Source organism: Saccopteryx bilineata, chromosome 4 (genome assembly GCF_036850765.1).
Source record: "Saccopteryx bilineata isolate mSacBil1 chromosome 4, mSacBil1_pri_phased_curated, whole genome shotgun sequence".
Taxonomy (NCBI): domain Eukaryota; kingdom Metazoa; phylum Chordata; class Mammalia; order Chiroptera; family Emballonuridae; genus Saccopteryx; species Saccopteryx bilineata.
The window spans coordinates 159,226,627-159,247,144 of NC_089493.1; the positions used below are offsets into that span (position 1 = coordinate 159,226,627).

At 41.9% G+C, this 20,518-nt stretch overlaps 1 pseudogene; it reads right to left on the reverse strand.

Moving 5' to 3' along the window:
- Positions 1 to 2,843: 2,843 nt before the first annotated feature.
- LOC136335581 (tumor susceptibility gene 101 protein pseudogene) lies at positions 2,844 to 4,179 on the reverse strand (annotated as a pseudogene).
- Between the last annotated feature and the right edge of the window lie 16,339 nt (positions 4,180 to 20,518).

Consider the following 20,518-nt stretch of genomic DNA (forward strand, 5'->3'; position numbering starts at 1 on the left):
CACATTTTTGTAGAAATAATTCATCAGTATTTCTCCTTTTTTCACTACAATACTCAACCCAAAATCTAAACATTGCTAATTTTGCCCTCTATGTAGAGTGATTAATTAAAAATTATGTGTAATTTCAAACATACACAATAGTAGGCCTTCTGTAAAGCTAGCATTTATTCACTATATAGTTAGGAGTATAATGATCACCCATGCACACATTATCCAGCTTCAATGATCATCAACTCATGGCCATTATTATTTTATCTGCACCCCCTAAAACTTCCCCATTCTGTGCTGTATTAAAGCAAATCACGGGCATCACATCATTTCACCTATAAATATTCAATATGTATCTCTAAAAGATTATCTCTCTTTTTTTTTTTTTTTTTTTACAGAGGCAGAGATAGACAGGGACAGACAGACAGGAACAGAGAGAGATGAGAAGCATCAATCATCAGTTTCTCGTTGCGCATTGCGACTTCTTAGTTGTTCATTGATTGCTTTCTCACATGTGCCTTGACCGTGGGCCTTCAGCAGACCGAGTAACCCCTTGCTGGAGCCAGCGACCTTGGGTCCAAGCTGGCGAGCTCTTTGCTCAAGCCAGATGAGCCCGCGCGCGACCTCGGAGTCTCGAACCTGGGTACTTCCGCATCCCAGTCCGACGCTCTATCCACTGCGCCACCGCCTGGTCAGGCTCTTTTTTTTTTTTTTTTTTTGTATTTTTCTGAAGCTGGAAAAGGGGAGAGACAGTCAGACAGACTCCCGCATGCGCCCGACTGGGATCCACCTGGCACGCCCACCAGGGGGCGATGCTCTGCCCATCCGGGCCGTCGCTATGTTGCAACCAGAGCCACTCTAGCGCCTGAGGCAGAGGCCACAGAGCCATCCCCAGCGCCCGGGCCATCTTTGCTCCAATGGAGCCTTGGCTGCAGGAGGGGAAGAGAGAGACAGAGAGGAAGGAGAGGGGGAGGGGTGGAGAAGCAGATGGGCGCTTCTCCTATGTGCCCTGGCTAGGAATTGAACCCGGGACTCCTGCACGCCAGGCCGACGTTCTACCACTGAGCCAACCGGCCAGGGCCAAGATTATCTCATTTTTAACACAATCACTCCCATACTTGAAATTAATAATTTCATAATATCCAGGTGATTGTGTTTTAGGCAGCAAATGAAAACCATTGACCAGTGGGGAGATGTGAAATTCTGTCATTCTCACAGGCTCTGGGGTGAAACATGACATATCTCTAGCTTTGCTGATAAGACCTCAGAAAGTGGGTAATGAGCTCTCACAGTCAACCTAATTTTTATTATTTGTTTTTTTCTGCACTTCAGGATGGGAAATTGTGGGATGAAATCCCTCTAGAAAGAAAATTAGGGAGCCTGCCTCCTTATGAGTGACTCCCTTTTGACAAGTGGAGACTCCATGTAATTAGCCAATGTCATTATGTCACATCAAACGTTGCCTCAGAGCTACATACACAGCTCTGGAATGTGAGCAAGCAGCATGGGCAAGGGAATTACTTGTAGACCCAGAGCACTCTGAAGAAGCAACAATCTTAGAGAGTTTTCCAAATGTCTGATTCTTTGGGTTTCCATTTCTTTGGAACTATTTTAGGAATTTATTGAATATGTAATAACATGTAGTGGCATTCATAAGGGTTAGAAGAGAAAATAGAGTCATATAAAAAAAGGGTTTTTGTTCTAAGGGATATATACATATTCTCTATATTCCTTAGTAATAATTGATTGACAGATGTTAATTTAAGAATGTTACATAAAGGGTGCTGGCCAGTGGCTCAGTAGATAGAGCATCAGCCTGGTGTATGGACATCCCAGTTTTAATTCCCAGTCAGGGCACACAAGAGAAGCAATCTGCTTCTCTCCCCTTACCTCTTCCCCTTCTCTCCCTCTTCCCCTCCTGAAATCAGGGGCTTGATTGGTTGGTTCGAGCATGGTTCCGGGTGCTGAGGATAGCTTGGTTGGCCCGAGCGCCATAGCCTCAGGTGCTAAAAATAGCTTGGTACTCCAGCATCAGCTCTAGATAAAGTTGCCGGGTAGATCCCAGTTGGGGCTCATGTAGGAATCTGTTTCACTATCTCCCCCATCCTCTTACTTAAAAAAAAAAAAGGGCCCTGGCTGGTTGGCTCAGCGGTAGAGCGTCGGCCTGGCGTGCAGGGGACCCGGGTTCAATTCCTGGCCAGGGCACATAGGAGAAGCGCCCATTTGCTTCTCCACCCCCCCTCCTTTCTCTCTGTCTCTCTCTTCCCCTCCCGCAGCCAAGGCTCCATTGGAGCAAAGATGGCCCGGGCACTGGGGATGGCTCCTTGGCCTCTGCCCCAGGCGCTAGAGTGGCTCTGGTCGCGGCAGAGCGACGCCCCGGAGGGGCAGAGCATCGCCCCTGGTGGGCGTGCCGGGTGGATCCTGGTCGGGCGCATGCGGGAGTTTCTCTGACTGTCTCTCCCCGTTTCCAGCTTCAGAAAAATACCCAAAAATAAATTAATTAATTAAAAAAAAGAATATTACATAAACACAGGTTGGTTTATGCAGTTCCCAAATATTTATGTGCAAATAATTCTCTAAACCTAGTCCTATTTTTAAAGCTTTCAAATAGAGCACATTTTGTAAAGCTAATAATCATTTTCTAATTTATGTGCTTTGTGAGTGTCAATTTTTTAACGTTTTGCTCTTTTTTTTATGCAACAAATTTTATTTAGCATAGTCCCAACATCCAGCACAAAAAGTTTAGAGGATAGAAAGTGCATTAATAAAAGCCAGTCTTTACCAACAGAAAATATATTATTGATTCAAAATATTTTACACTTGAATGATAAACTGTGATAATTTATTCTGGGCACTTACTGATCAGAGAAAGAAAGAGAAGGATGCTTTAAGAAGAGCTCACGTTCCAGTTGGTACCAGAAGTCAGTAGAGGTCACTGGACCAGCAGTCTTTCTTGCTTTTTGCACTAGTGCCCTCCGCTGGAACTGTTTACGGGACAGAAGACGTACATGCTTTAGGAAGACATTCAGGTCTATTACTCCCCGCCTCAAGACTTCTCTTGAGGTAGTAAAAGTGTCTTCAATAGCATTTTCCTCTGCATACAGATTTAGGATCTGTTTGTATAGTGGGGCTGTGGGAATGATAACTTCATCAATATCATTGTTTTCAGACTGATTTTCCATTTTCTCCAGAGCAGAGCTGAGTTCTTCATCTTTCTTTCTCAAAAGTTCTATGTTTTTATCAACCTCGGCTACTTCTTGGTCTAAACAGGTAGTCATCTCCTCGGTTTCTGGTGACCTTTTTTCAGGTCTTCCTCTGTCCGTTGCAAGGCATTGAGCTTGGCCTGGGCACAATCCATTTCCTCCTTTATCCACCATCTCAGTTTGTCACTGACCGCGGAGATGAGGGAAGCTCAGATGGTATCTTCACTGATGGTGCCATCCCGACTGGGACCAACAGTGGTTACAGGAGGCTGGGAAGGGTACTGGGAACTTAGGGTACTGGGAACTTGTTGTGGCAGGATATGGACCATCAGGCAGGTACGGACAGCCTGGATAACCACTGGGATTGGAAGAGTATCCAGATGGGTATGCAGAGATTCCACTTGGCATGCTTGGCATGTAGGAAGTGTTTGGTGGTCCTGTTGCCTGATACGGTGGATAATATGCTGACATCGTAGGTCGAGAAAAGACTGGAGGTTCATCTCCAAACACCACAATCATGACCTGAATAAGCCCCAACAAGTCTGACTGTGGATGTTTCCATTCATGTAGATAAGGAAGATATATCTTTCCATTGGCATCAACATGCTTTCCTGTTTTGATAGTCAATGAACTAGTAAGTTTAACAAAACAGATAGGGGGATTATATGGGTATGTGTCCAACAGTCACAGGTATATTGGAATATTATATATATTACTTCTATAGGGCACAGGTATTGTTCCAGTGAGGTTCATTAATTCTGGAAGTGCCATCATTAAAAACATATGAATCCAGTACAGGTTTGAGATCTTTGTATAATGTAATAACACTGATAGTTTCACGTACAGTTAGGTCTCTGTATTTGTACTTGGACACCATTTTCTTCAGCTGGCTCTCCAACACCGCCATGGCAACCACCTTGCAGCTTCCGTCCGGGTAGGCAGAGGGTCAGCCGCTCCTGGGCTGCCCCAGGCCGCCCCACACAACCACACATAGAGTAGCCAGTCCCCTGCCCCCTCCTCAACATCTAACCAGAAGTCCTGCTCTTGTTTTTTCTTCAAATAAAGCAACCCCAACTAGGCTTGCAGGGGAAAGCACTTGCTCTTGGGTTTATGCATGCTTTTACTCCTGCCCCACTACTGAGATAACCATTTATGGTTTTTATGCCTCTTCTCTTGCCCGTTCTTCCTAAAGCACATATTTAGTCCTGCCACGTCACTAATAGGCATTTGATGCCTCCATACCTTCCAAACCCCCCCAACTCCTTAGTGTAGTATTCCAAATTCTCTGAGATCTGCCCCATCTTATAGGAACCACCTTATTTCCCACTGCTCTCTACTCACCACATACTCTGTTCTCCAGCTATCAACTAGTAAATGTTTTCAGAACATAGTCCAAGTTTTTCCTAACATTGAACCACTGAATTCACTTCCTAGAACAAGAGACAATATAGCACACCCTTCACATCAGACTGAATCGAATCCTGGCTCTGTCACCTATTAGCTGTGTGACTTTAATAAAATCATCTTATCTGCCTGAGCCATGAGTTTGAAGATTTGTTTGAATTAAGCATGTCAAATGCTTAGCACAGTGCCTGGCTGTACATAATAAACAGCCAGTATACGATAGCTCTTATTTTGATCTATGAAGGTCCTTCTATCTGTCAAGAGACACCTTGAAGTCTTTTTAGTTCCCTCATCTGGAAGTCTCATCTCCCTCCTCTAGGATCCCACAGATCATTCATATCTCTTTCTCAGCACTAATCACTTTCTGCTTTGTATTATTATTATTATATAGATATGCATCTCTGTTCCATCTTACTGAACCCTGCCATGTACTAAATGCCATGGGGAATAAAAGATGCAGGAAATTTGGCTCTTTGCCATGAAAGTGATCACAATTTAGTTAGCAAACAGACATGGACAACTCAAAAATAATTCAGTGATACTAGTTGAGTAAAGATGTGGATCATTATCGGCCCTGGCCAGTTGGCTCAGTGGTAGAGCATTGGCCTGGCATGTGGAAGTCCTAGGTTCAATTCCCGATCAGGGCACACAGGAGAAGCGCCCATCTGCTTCTCCACTCTCCACTTTCCCCTCTCCTTTCTTTCTATCTCTCTCTTCCCCTCCCACAGCCAAGGCTCCAATGGAGCAAAAGTTGGCCCGAGCAGTGAGGACAGCTCCATGGCCTCCACCTCAGGTGCTAAAATGGCTCAAGTCACAACAGACCAGCTGCCCAGATGGGTAGAGCATTGCCCCCTAGTAGATCCCGGTCAGGCGCATGCGGGAGTCTGTTTGTCTGCCTCCCTGCTTCTCACTTCGGAAAAATACAAAAGTACAAAAAAAAAAATGTGGCTCATTATTATGATATGGTTTTTCTGAAGGTCTCTCTTACAGAAGACTCTTCACATATGAGCTAGATTTTAACCCAGGTACTATTTCCCCTATGACTAAACAGAATTTACCTCTTGAGAGTGAATAAAGGGAAATACAATGGAACACAGCTGAGTTTAGAGAACTATCAGGGGAAAAGTAATATCAGTGGTGATGTCAGATTCAAGTGATAGAATCAAACTATGATTTTCTCTGATCCCAAAGCTTTTGTCTAAATAAACACACAGTGTTGGACCTAAAATAAAGCACAATGCTAAAGCGCTTCTAGCCTCTTTTCCTGATGATGCCATCATGACGCGCATTCCTGATGCGTTTGTAATTGAAGGGCAGAACACATGGTGAAGGCTGCATGTCCACGCTGCCTCCTCTCACCCAGCCTATAGAGAGTTAAGACCATGAGGTCAGTGACAACCACTGGGTTCCAGCTGCAGAGAGCCTGCAGTGCTAACTGCTGAAGTCCTAACTCTGTCTCGTGCTAAATGAAACTATAAGTCAGTACCAGGCTGTCAGGGTCAATAAGCCTTCAAGTGAGACTGTTCAGGATCCTGCCTCACCCAAATACCAGAAGATAACACCTAGGACACCTACTACAACAGGAAACAATGCAGCTTGGCAGCATATTTTGACCATGTGAACTGGGTGCGTGTCATTGAGATGGCTCCTAATGAATAGTTGCTCTGGGCTACCAAAGAAACAGGACTAGCTTGTTCTTCGGGGCTTGCTCTTCTGAGCAGAACTGATCACCCCCTTTTTCTCACTGCCCTCTACTCCAGGCTGGCTGAAGACTATGGCCTTTTGGCTGGACTAGGCTGATTTCCTCACTCTATCTCTAGAGTTCTAGCTCTGTGGATAACTATGGAAAGGAAAGCTTTATTCAACTGTGGGCAGTTTTGTGTTTCTGAAACATTCAAAAGTCAAATGTATATGCCTGACCAAGGCGGTTGCACAGTGGATAAAGTGTTGGCCTGGGATCCTGAGGACCCAGGTTTAAAACGCTGAGTTCACCGGCTTGAGTGCGGGCTCACCAGCTTAAGTGCGGGGTCACTTGCTTGAGCATGGATCATAAACATTACCCTGTGGTCACTGGCCTGAGCCCAAAGGTTACTGGCTTGAAGACCAAGGTCATTGGCTTGAGCAAGGTGTCACTGGCTCAGCTGGAGCCAACCCCCCACCCCAACAAGGCACATATGAGAAAGCAATCCACAAACAACTAAGGTACCACAATGAAGAACTGATGCTTCTCATCTCTCTCCCTTCCTGTCTGTCTCTGTCTCTTTCTCTCACCAATAAATAAATAAATAAATAAATAAATAAATAAATAAATGCCAAACAATGGCTTTAAATGTTTTAAGAATAGTTCATACTGCCTGACCAGGTGGTGGCACAGTGAATAGAGCATTGGACTGGGATGCAGAGGACCCAGGTTTGAGACCCCGAGGTCACCAGATTGAGCGCGGGCTCATCTGGTTTGAGCAAAAAAGCCCACCAGCTTGAACCCAAGGTTGCTGGCTCCAGCAAGGGGTTACTCGGTCTGCTGAAGGCCCGCGGTCAAGGCACATATTAGAAAGCAATCAATGAACAACTAAGGTGTTGCAACGCGCAATGAAAAACTAATGATTGATGCTTCTCATCTCTCTCCGTTCCTGTCTGTCTGTCCCTGTCTATCCCTCTCTCTCTCTGAAAAAAAAAAAAGAATAGTTCATACTAAAGCATTATAAAATTCCTAATTACACCTCACATTTCACATTTCAGTCACAGTAGCAAACTACATTTCCAGCACTTGTAGATATTTTCTTATTTTTTTCTTTTCTTCACAACTGAGTATGTCATGTAGCATGTGACATACAAGATGAGGCTAAAGATTCACTGCTCTTAGTAACCCTAAGGAGCTCATTTTGTCTTTTTTTTTCTCTCATTGATTTGAGGGGGGGGGTTAGGGAGAGAAAGAGGGAGGAGAGAAATGAAAAGCTGAGCCAGTGACCCAAGACAGCGACCTTGGGCTTCAAGCCAATGACCTTTGGGCTCAAGCCAGCGACCATGGGGTCATGTCTATGATCCCACGCTCAAGCCAGTGACCCTGCACTCAAGCCAGATGAGCCTGCGCTCAAGCTGTCAATCCTGGAGTTTTGAACCAGGGATCTCAAAATTCCAGGCTGATGCTCTATCCACTGCGTCACCACCAATCAGGCTCATTTTGTCTTAACAATATCACATTCATGTGAGCCACGCTTCTAACCACTGCCATCAGCAGCAACATTTTTCCACTTAAATTATTCCTTACATTTACAAAAAATAGAGGAAAATACTCAAACTGTCATATAAGCACCACTATGCCAACAATGGGAGCAACACTTTTAAGACTGCACCACGGATGTGGCAGAGGATGCTAGACGACAATAACCCAAATGATGGATGAGAGCCTCAGTACAAGACGAGTGGGCTAAGTTGTAAATACAGTGTATAAAATTTAAATGAGTGAAATACAAGGGCTGCTTGTTTTATTTAAACTACCATCATATAGCACCTTATGGGTACAACCTACTTCCACATACATTATCTCGTTTAGTCATCACCTCACTTTTTCATCCCATCCCACACCCTTCTTCAGGTTTAGGGAAGAATGAAGATGGTAAGATGACCCAAATCAGTATTTGCTTAGCATGAATTATTAGTAAATAAAGCAGTATTATCTATATTTTACTTATATAATACATATTGAGTAACTGCATAAGCATCTAGTGATTTGTTATAGAAGTTTTTTACACAAGGTTTATAAAAGAGACAAAAACCAACATTATCACAGAGTTAAATACTTATCAGTGATGTGCAAACGAGGCATCTGTGGACGTGGTTGCTGATTTCCATAAGCCACGTGAAGAAGTCTGGATTCTTAGCCCATCAACAGAGTGAGCAAGCTGTACTTTGCTCAGAGTGAGACCCCCACACATATTCAACAGAACTTCAATGTTTTGCACAGAGTAGCACATCAGCAATTAAAAAAAAATTAAAACAGAAGTTTGATTCATACAGAATGTTAAAATATGAGAAATATGGATATTTGCCCATTGATAATATTAAGAAATTATTAATAACTATTATAAAGGCACATAGTCATGTCTTTATTAAAAGATGCCTTAGCCTGGCCTGACCTGTGGTGACGCAGTGGATAAAGCATTGACCTGGAAATGCTGAGGTCGCCGGTTTGAAACCCTGGGCTTGCCTGGTCAAGGCACATAGGGGAGTTGATGCTTCCAGCTCCTCCCCCTTTCTCTCTCTCTGTCTCTCTCTCCTCTCTCTCCCTCTTTGTCTCTCTCTCTCCCTCTCTCTCTCCTCTCTAAAAATGAAAAAAAAAAAAAGATGCCTTAGCCTGACCTGTAGTGGTGCAGTGGATAAAAGCATTAACCTGGAATGCTGAAGTTGCTGGTTCAAAAAACCCTGGGCTTGCCTGGTCAAGGCACATATGGAAGTTATGCTTCCTGCTCCTCCCCACTTCTCTCTGTCTCTTTCTCCCTCCCCTCTTTCTCTAAAAATGAGTTAATAAAAAAAATCTTGAAAAAAAAGACGCCTTAGCTTTTAGAAACACATATTGAGGCCCTGCAGGTGGCTCAGTGGATGGAGTGTCTTCCCTGTGTGCCGACTTAGTGGGTTCAATGCCCAGTCAGAGCATACATAAGAAGCAATCAGTGAATGCACAATTAAATGGAACAACTAAGTGGAACAACAAGTTGATACTTCTCTCTCTCTCTCTCACCTTCTCTCCTCCTTCATCTCTCTCTCTCTCTCAAATCAATGAAAAAAAATTTTAAGAAGTACATATTAAAATACATAGGGAAGAATTATATGATGTCTGAGATTTGCTCAAAAATAATATGGAGGGAGAAACCACTGGGAGAATAGATGAAACAGAGTTGACCATGTGTTGATAATTGATAAAGCTGGATGATGAGTACATGGGGGATCATTATGATATTCTGCCTACTTTGTATATATTTGAAATTTCCCATCATTTTTTTTGGAGCATTGGAAACAAATTAAAACTGGATACAAAGAATCCTACCATATCAACATGTACAAACTTTTTTTAAAAAAAGGTTAGAGAACAAAAAACTGCAGGATATGTACTGAAATATTCCATTTACATAAAATGCCAACATGCCAGACAATACAATACAAACTTATAAGGGTACATACATAAAATTAGGAAGACAAGCATGGGAATGACAGATACAAATTTCAGAACCGTGGTTACTGGGAATGCAGGAAGAAGAATGAACTAGAAAGGGGCTTCAACTAGCTTTGAAAAGTTTTATATAAAGTTGTAGACACATCGATGATTATTATTCTCTATACATTTTTGCATTTCTGAACTACTTCACAGTAAAAATACACATTAAAATTAAAATTTTAAAAAATGCAACCAAAACATGAATAAGCATCCATGGGAAAGTTCTGGATGAGTCCTGTTCTTCTTGGACTGACTTCCTAGAACAATACCCATCTCCACCCACCCTCAGCTAGTAAGAATTGCTTTTTATGTTAAAATATTTTTTATTATGAAAAATATACTGGCAAAATATAATTAGTATCTTTAAATTATAATAATTAAACAAATTCCATTGAACCTGAGTGACTCAAGAAACCTAACACTATTAATACCACCAAAGCACCAGGTACAATATCTCTGATCACATTCCCAGCAGATAGAGCTGCTATGCTGAATTTTGTGTTTATTGTGTGTATTATTATCATACATTATGTATTTTAAGATATAGTTTTGTATGTTTTTGATTTATACATGTAGAATCATACTGTGACTTTCTTTTTTTGGTGAAATATGTCTGTGAGATTTATCAGTGTTGATGCATGTAGTTGCAGTTCATTCATTTTTACTTGGTGTGTGTTGAATATTACTATTTCTTTATCCAGTCTGTTGTTGATGGACTTTGGATTTTTCCAGTTTTTGCTATAGCAGACAACACTGTTGGAAACATCCTTATACTTACTTCCTGAGGTTCATGTGCAAGACTTTCTGTCAGGTAAACACCAAGGAGAGGAACAGTTGGGCATAGGTTGCCATTTACAACTTTACTAGATAATGCCAGGTTTTCCAATGTGTTCCTCCCAATGTTCACTCCCACCAGCGCATGAGAGATCCCACTGCTCCATATTCTCACCAATTGGTGCTGGCAATTAGTTTTTGCCAACGGGTGAGAATATAATTAGTATCTTTAAATTATAATAATTAAACAAATTATTAAAAGAACTGGAATCTGAGGTTTTAATTTCCATTTTCCTGCTTATTAATGAACTGAGGCTCTTGTTATCTTATTGACTATTCATCTTTCTGCTTTTGTGAAATATCGGATTGTGTACTTTGCTCATTGGCGAGAGAAAGAGACACAGAGAGAGAGACAGACAGACAGGATGTGAGAGAGATGAGAAGCATCAACTCATAGTTGTGGCACTTTAGTTGTTCAGTAATTGCTTTCTTATATATGCCTTGACCAGGGGGCCCCACCTGAGCCAGTGACCCCATGCTCAAGCCAGCAACCTTGGGCTCAAGCCAGAGACCATGGGATCATGTTGATGATCCCATGCTCAAGCCAGGGACTCTGCACTCAAGCCAGATGAGCCTATGCTCAAGCTGGCAACCTTGGGATTTTGAACCTGGGATCTCAGGGTCCCAAGATGATACTCTATCCACTCTGCCACCTTTTGTCAGGCATTCTATTTATCTTTTATTAAATTTTTAAAATTTATTGATTTTAGAGAGTGAGCGAGGAAGAAAGAGAGAAACATCAATTTGTTGTTCCACTTATGTGTGCATGTATTGGATGATTCCTATATGTGCCCTAATAGGGATCCAACCTGCAACCTTGGTATATGGTGACAACACTCTAAACTGAGCTACCCAGCCAGAGCATTTCTTCTATTTATTAAATGCAATTCTACTGTAAGGAAAACCTCTGTCTTCTCTCCTATTATTTTTTCAATTATCCATTTATATGTATATAGGCTCATAGATACCTATCTTATATATTTATTTGTTTGTTTGTTTGTTGCTCTTGTTGTCTCAGTTTTGACCATTAAAAATTGCTTCCAGCTGGTGTTTGTGTCCTCTCAACATTTTCCAAAAGGACTGCCTTACACTCTGGCATAATAACATGTTCCAGGCTCATTATCTACTTTCTCTGCCCCAGTCCTGGAATCAGCCATTTCCCCAAGGAACTCTGTGATATTTTATTGAAGGGTAGTATTTAGAAGTCAAAATCTGGGCACTAGCCTGACCAGGCAGAGGTGCAGTGGATAGAGCGTCGAATTGGGATGCAGAGGACCTAGGTTCGAGACCCCAAGGTTGCCAGCTTGAGTGCAAGCTCATCTGGTTTGAGCAAAGCTCACCAGCTTGGACCCAAGGTCGCTGGCTTGAGCAAGGGGTTACTCAGTCTGTTGAAGGCCCCCGGTCAAGGCACATATGAGAAAGCAATCAATGAACAACTAAGGTGTCGCAACGTGCAATGAAAAACTAATGATTGATGCTTCTCATCTCTCTGTTCCTGTCTGTCTGTCCCTGTCTATCCCTCTCTTTCTCTGTAAAAAAAAAAAAAAAAAAGGTCTTTAAAAAAGATCTGGGCACTAGGTATGCTCATTGTAACCTGGGTGTCTCAGACTAGAACATATGTAAAATGCATACACATATGCACATATATACATCTATATCTAATAAAAATCATGAGTTCACTCCATAATATACTTATTTGTTCAACCCTAGAATATACATAATATATAAAATTTTAGAATTATTAACACATACTCCCATGAAACATGAATTAACTGGCCCTGGCTGTTTGGCTCAGTGGTAGAGTGTTGGCCTGGTGTATGGATGTCCTGAGTTCAATTCTCAGTCTAGGCATGCAGGAGAAGCAACCACCTGCTTCTCCTTGCCTCCCTCTCTCCTTCTCTTTCTCTCTCTTCCCCTCCCACAGCCCTGGCTTGACTGGTTTGAATGTATTGGCCCTGGGCACTATTGGTATTCATTTTTTAGTTCCCACCCCCAACACACAACACACACACGCACACACATACTTTAGTGTCTAATTATATGGGGAAGAGCATTTTTAATAAATGGTGATAGAAGAATAAGATATCCAATTGGGAAAATAATGAGACCTCCATTCTACTCCATATACAAAAGTTAATTTGAGATTAGATTTAACTCAATCAAATACTACTACTGTAAAACTTCTAAAAATACATAGGCAAATATCTTTGCAACCTTGGGTAGGCAAAAAAAATTTTTTTCTTTTAGTGATAGAGAAAGAGAGGGAGAGAGAGAAGGGAACAGAGAAGGGAATAGACAGAAAAGGAGAGAGATGAGAAGCATCAGCTCTTCGTTGTGGCACCTTAGTTGTTCATTGATTACTTTATCATATGTGTCTTGACCTGGGGTGGGGGTGGGGCTCCAGCCGAGCCAGTGACCCCTTGCTCAAGCCAGCAACCTTGGGCTCAAGCCAGCGACCCCGTGCGCAAGCTGGATGAGCCAGTGCTCAAGCTGGTGACCTTGGGGTTTCAAACCTGAGTCCCTCTGGTCCCAGACCAACACTCTATCTACTGCACCACCACCTGGTCAGACAAGGCAAAAAATTTCTTAGCTCATAGAAAGTGCAAGCCATAAAAGGAAACATTAAGTTGGACTTTGTCAAAAATTAAATATTTCTTCTAATAAAAAGACACTATTAAGAAAATGAATAGGGCCCTGGCTGGTTGGCTCAGCGGTAGAGCGTCGGCCTGGCGTGCGGGGGACCCGGGTTCGATTCCCGGCCAGGGCACATAGGAGAAGCGCCCATTTGCTTCTCCACCCCCGCCTCCTCCTTCCTCTCTGTCTCTCTCTTCCCCTCCCGCAGCCAAGGCTCCATTGGAGCAAAGATGGCCCGGGCGCTGGGGATGGCTCCTTAGCCTCTGCCCCAGGCATTAGAGTGGCTCTGGTCACGGCAGAGCGACGCCCTGGAGGGGCAGAGCATCGCCCCCTGGTGGGCAGAGCTTCGCCCCTGGTGGGTGAGCCGGGTGGATCCCGGTCGGGCGCATGCGGGAGTCTGTCTGACTGTCTCTCCCCATTTCCAGCTTCAGAAAAATACATAAAAAAAAAAAAGAAAATGAATAGGCAAACTACAGACTTATGTGCAGGAAAATATTCTCAGTACATTAATCAATGAAGAACTTGAATTCAGAATATGTAAAAAAACCTTGCCTGACCAGGAGGTGGCACAGTGGATAGAGTGTCAGACTGGGATGCAGAGGACCCAGGTTGGAGACCCCAAGGTCGCCAGCTTGAGCACGGGCTCATCGGGTTTGAGCAAGGCTCACCAGCTTGAGCCCAAGGTTTCTGGCTCGAGCAAGGGGTCACTCGGTCTGCTGTAGCCCCCCTCCCCCCCGTCAAGGCACATATGAGAAATCAATCAATGGACAACCAAGGAACCACAAGGAAGAATTGATGTTTCTCATCTCTCTCCCTTTCTGTCTGTCTGTCCCTATCTGTCCCTCTCTCTGACTCTGTCTCTGCCACAAAAAAAAAAGAAAGAAAACCTACCAATCAACAATAATAAAATAATCCACTGAGAGCAAACAGAGGTCTTGAGCCGGCAACCAGACTAGACATACAAATTACCCACTCCCACACCACTCCCACACCTCCTTCAATGTAAAGTGGATGCATGCTATATGCTGTGTACATTTTCATGATTGTGGATCTCTCATTCTGCAAGCTCAGGCTACTGGGAATCTGCAGGCAGGAAAGCATAGCCATTTTCAGACTAGATATCCATCTATGTGAGGATGAAACCCTAGCCCTTAAAGGATAGAAAAGAGCCTGAAAAATGTACTTGACTTGCTATCAAGCTGCTGGTTGGTCTCCTTAAGGAATAATGCCATGTTGGGGGCTAGCTTAGTCTCTGTTGTAGTTTTCAGTGTATAAGCCCTGTACCTCCTTTTACCAAGGCATTCGTAATGGCCTTGGTGAATTATGTGTCCCTTGAGTCCTCCCATGGAACATTATTTGCTGGTTAGTCTTCTGGTCTTACCTAATACATTTATTCTAGCATGCCAACTTCACTCAGCCTCTTTATTCCTTTCTCTGCCATTTGTGAGGGCACTTCAGGCATTTCTACTTCCCTGAGTATTGGCTATAGATTTACCCAGGCCTCTCAGAGCTACCCCAGCAGTGAATCTGCTACATTCCCATAGGTCCTTTTTGGAGTAATTAAATTTTGTCCTGAGAAGGTGCCCCCCAAAGCAATGAATTCCTTCTTAACTAGGTTTATATTCTAGTTGCTTTGATCAAATACCCTAAAAATATAAATCCAGAGTTATTTCCTTGGCTCCTGCTGGTAAACTAGCTAAATCTTGCAATTATTTTGGTGAAGAGTTAATTACACTTCCTGCATGGAGCTCTGAAGGTACATTTTCATGGCTGCCACACATGCACAGATTAGTATTCAGCTAAGCATTGAAGGGGAATTCATGCAGATTTCTAAGCTCCTTCTCTGCATATCTGTTTTTTCTCTGATATTCTGCCTTGCAAATTCTAGCCACCTTTGCCTCCCCAAGTTTATATTCCTACCTCATCAACTCAGCAAAATTGCCAGGTTCTCTTTGGATGACCCTCTCTTTGTGCTGTGACCTAGAAATTGTAGAAACCCTGTGTTGCACTTCATTTTCCTTCTGTCAGGGATGATAGTCCTGGGCTACCTGATGCCCAGTGTCTAATACAGTTATTGCATATATTTTCCCTATTATCTTAGCAATCGACTGCAATAAAGCAAATCCTTTGACTTGTTACAGTTCAATACAAATTACTCTCACTACTTCTCTGATATGCTAACTGTAAGGAAGGCTAGGAAAAGTAGTTTTTATTCCAGGCATTTATGTGCTCAGTTAAAACCCAGGGATTTTTATTCCATAAGCAGCAGCAGAGGACAGCTATTGAGAGATGATTATAAATCTGCCTCACTATAGCAGATTTACAGCTATTTTCTCTTGGTTCTAGGAAGATATTATTCTAACCATCTTCTGACTTCCATTGTGCTGTAGAGAAGTCAGCTGTCATTCTATCTGTCATTTATTTATAGTGACCAGTCTTTTTCTGCTTTTAATTTTTTTACTTTGGTGTTCCATACTTTCATGTTGATATGTCTAAGAGTGGGCTTCATTTTAGCTATTTTTAGGGTGCACTAAAATTTCTAAAACTGAGGATTCTTGTTTTTTTATCAATTTTGAAAAATTATCAGCTATTACTTCTTTAAATTTTGCCCTCCCTCACTATTTATAGTTCTTCCTTTTGGAATTCTAATTAGTCATGTTAGACTTTCTCACACTCCATGCATGTCTCTCAACTTCTTTTTGCTACTTCTTTGTATCCCTAGGCTGCAGTCTGGGTAATTTCTCTAGATCTTTTTTTCAGTTCACTATTTCCCTCTTCAGCTCTAATTTACAACTTGACTGACTCACTAGGATTCTACTTTCAGTTATTATATTTTTATTCCTAAATGTTCTGTTTTGTTCTTTCCCCAAACCTGCCTTGGTATTTTTGATAGTCTCGTTTTTCAATCATACAGCAATACTCTTTTTATGTCTTTATATGTAAAAAATAAACCTTCGTAGAATATGTATCTGACAAGTTTAATTTATAAAGCCTTTTCAGGGTTGATTCTGTTTGTTTTTTCTGCAAAGTCCCATTCATGCTGGCTTATATATTTATGTGTTTGTGATCTATAATAGTAAGTTCATGTTCACAGGAAATATAACTGTAGAAATGATGTAAGGCCCTCGTTTGAAGTGTATTCCTCTGGAGAGGATTTGTGTTTGCTTCTGTCAGGCACCTAATTTTATCACATATACAGCAGCACTTGACTGCAATAAAAACCTTTGACTTAGAGTTCAGTACAAAACTACCTTCTAATCTTCAGTTTTTTTGGATACCACATGTAGTGTGAATTCTGACAGCAGACTTGCATGAAGGATGGTTAAGAATTCTCAGGGAAAAGGTTGTTGCTTTTTTCCCCATCCAGAGCCCAGTACAGGACAAATTTCTCTCCAGTCTCTTTTTGAGGAACAGATTTTGTCTAATTCACTCTTTACTAAGGGTATTACTTTTTAAGGACTTAGCTTTATGCATACTTTCCAACACAAATTGCTATCCTAGAATTGCTTAGACCAGGGTTTGGGAATCTTTTTGGCTGAGAGAGCCATGAACGCCACATATTTTAAAATGTAATTCCGTGAGAGCCATACAACCACCCGTGTACATTACGCAATATCCAATAAAAATTTGGTGTTGTCCCGGAGGACAGCTGTGATTGGCTCCAGCCACCCACAACCATGAACATGAGCGGTAGGAAATGAATGGATTGTAATACATGAGAATGCTTTATATTTTTAACGTTGTTATGGGTTTTTTTTCAATAGTCACTGCATTTGACTTCTTTTTTAAAATTTTTTTTAAATTTTATTTATTCATTTTACAGAGGAGAGGGGGGGAGAGAGAGACAGAGAGAGAGAGAGAGAGAGAGAGAAAGGAGAGAGAGAGACGGGGGAGGAGCTGGAAGCATCAACTCCCATATGTGCCTTGACCAGGCAAGCCCAGGGTTTCGAACCAGCAACCTCAGAATTTCCAGGTCGACACTTTCTCCACTGCGCCACCACAGGTCAGGCTGTTATTATGTTTTTTATTAAAGATTTGTCTGTGAGCCAGATGCAGCCATCAAAAGAGCCACATCTGGCTCGTGAGCCATAGGTTTCTGACCCGTGGCTTGGACCCTAGAATTTATCTCCTTTCACCTGAATGACCGGCTCAAACCAAAGCTCTAAACCACTGGTGAGAGGTTTCAGCATTGAAATTTTTCAGGCTATCCAGCACACACATCGTCAAATGTGTGTGTCAAATACACACATATTGTCAGATATGTAAAAGTAGATTTGCTTTCAAACTAAGAAGGCTGAAAGTTCAGAAAAGCTTCAACCTCATCTTCCTAAAGACAAAGAGAATTGTGAGTGCGCTGAAGTTTAAATGAGGACCTGCAGCATAACCACTAACTAGCATCTCACTGTTGCTTCTGACATGATTTGTTCAGTGGCATCCAGCTCTCAGATTCTTACTGATCATTTTTTATTTTTTTACTTAGCGAGAGAGAGATAGATAGATAGATAGATAGAGACACATGGACAGGAAGGGAGAGAGATGAGAAACATCAACTCACAGTTGCAGCACTTAGTTGTTTATTGGTTGCTTTCTCATACGTGCCATGACCAGAGGATTCCAGCTGAGCCAATAACTTCTTGCTCAAGCCAGTGATCTTGGGCTTCAAGCCAGCAACCTTTGGGCTCCAAGCTAGCAACCTTTGGGCTCAAGCCAGTGACCGTGGGGTCATGTCTATGATCCCATGCTTACGCTGGCTCAAGCCAGATAAGCCTGCACTCAAGCCAGTGACCTCAGATTTTCTAACCTGGGACCTCAGCATCCCAGGTCGGTGTTCTATCCACTACACCACCACCTGGTTAGGCCTTACTGATCATTTTAACATTATTCATTTATTCTTCAGCCACTGTCCAAACTACTACGGTCATTTTGAATTTAAACTATTTGTTCATACACAGTAAGGTACATAATTATATAAAGGCACTGGGGGTGGGGTGTTAAAGGTACAAAGATATAATTTAAGAGATAACTAGTGCCTGACCTGTGGTGACACAGTAGATAAAGCATCAACCTGGAATGCTGAAGTCATTGGTTTGAAACCCCAGGCTCACTTAGTCAAGGCACATATGGGAGTTGATGCTTCCTGCTCCTCCCCCCTTCTCTCTTTCTCTCTCTAAAAATTAGTAAATAAAATAAAGAGATAACTAGTATCACAAATCAGGATGTAAAGCATATTTGTTTATATATCTATAACAAATAAATAGTATAAAAAAAATGGGAGTCTAGAAAAAAAAATTAGTTTGCATGGGAACAGTTCAACCATACAAGAAAGGCTATATAAATTAAGCATAAAATTAATATAAAAAATTAATATAACATGGATCAAAATGTATTAGAAAGAATGAATAGCACTGGACAAAAAACCCTGGTTAGTGTCATCCAGATATGCAAAGGTTGCCGGGTCAGTTCCAAGTCAGGACACATACAGGAACAGATCAATGTTTCTGTCCGTCTGTCTTCCTCCCTTTTTTCTCTCTAAAGTAAGTAAATAAATTAAAAATATATATTTTTAAAAAAGATTGAATCAAATATACCTGATGCCTGAATGGCTATCAAGTATATGAAAACTAAAAACAAAATCAAGTCAATGTCAAATTTCAAGCCAGGGAAAACCATGTACCATTTTTAGAAACAAGGAAATCTAGGAGGGAAGGGAAGTCCGGGTTAGAGAGAAGTTAATCCAGTTTAGATATAGTAAGTTTGAAGAAGAGCAAAATGATAAAGTGAAAATATTAGCAAATATTTGGAGACTGGAGTTTCAGATAAATATTGGTGTCAGAACTATGGATCTTGGAGTAATAATCTCCAAAATCCTACAAGGTGGTAGTCACTGTAAGAGCAGCACACTTCTCTCAAGGAAGAAAGCAATGATGTGATTAAAAAGTCACACGACTGTGTTTCAAGGAGAAAGAGCTGATTCATGGTGTCAAATGTGATGGAAAATTAGGGGAATAAGGGCTTAAAGAAAGGCACTGAATCTGACAATTAGAAGATAATTGGTGCCCATCAAAAACAAGGTTTTGTTACTGTGGTAAAAGCACAGGTCAGAGTCAACATTTAATGAATCAGATTTTAATTTTATTGTTCAAGGTGTTAAATGCATCAGAATGCTTCCTGTAACTTTGCCTATATTCTATGTTCTTTTATCCAAATAAGAGGAAATGAGTGCCACACAGTACAACCACTAAGCTAACACCTGTAGCTCCCTTCCACTTACAACTCCACTTGGTCCAAGGACTAGAGCTAGGACTCGCAATTTTCACGACTGTCTACCCAAAAGATTTCAAAACTTGACCTAGTTGATTGCCAACTCAGTTGCCATGGCCTGTCATAACTCACTTCTCTGCATGATTTTTGGTGGCTACGAAGAACCAAGTAATGGCAATCCATTGGCAGAGGTATATTTGCCAAGAAGCCAGTGTAGGCTCTTCCTTTGTTAAGGCTCCTTCCAAGACCATGAAAACAGCCTTAGTAATTTTGTAATTATAATTTTGTATTCTTTTTCTCAAAAAAAAAAAAAAAAGGCCCTCAGATTTAAAAGCTTCAGACTCCATAATAGCTGGATTTCCTTACATAACCATGTTTGTAACATCACTTTCCCTGTTCCACTAATGCACAAAGATTCAGAAAGTCAAATGTAGCCTCAAAAGGGAAAAGTTGGGAACTGCTGGTCTAGACCTGGTTTTCCTAGCATGGAATGGAACTACAATACTAAAATCTCCCCTTTGATGTGGTACAACTCTAAAAAGTGCTCCTGTAGCCTGACCAGGCAGTGATGCAGTGGATAGAATGTAGGACTGGGATGCAGAAGACCCAGGTTCTAAATCCCAAGGTCACTGGCTTGAGCATGGGCTCACCTGGCTTGAGTATGGGCTCACCAGCTTGAGTGCTGGGCCTCTGGCTTGAGCGTGGGATCATAGACATAACCCCATGGTTGCTGGCTTGACCCCAAAGGTCACTGGCTTGAAGCCCAAGGTCACTGGCATGAGCCCAACATCGCTGGCTTGAGCAAGGGGTCACTCACTCTGCTGTAGTCACTTGGTCAAGGCACATATGAGAAAGCAATCAATGAACAACTAAGGAGCTGCAAAGAAGAATTACTGCTTCTCATCTCTCTCCGTTCCTGTCTGTCTGTCCCTATCTATCCCTCTCTCTGTCTCTGTCACACACAAAAAAAGAAAAGTGCTAC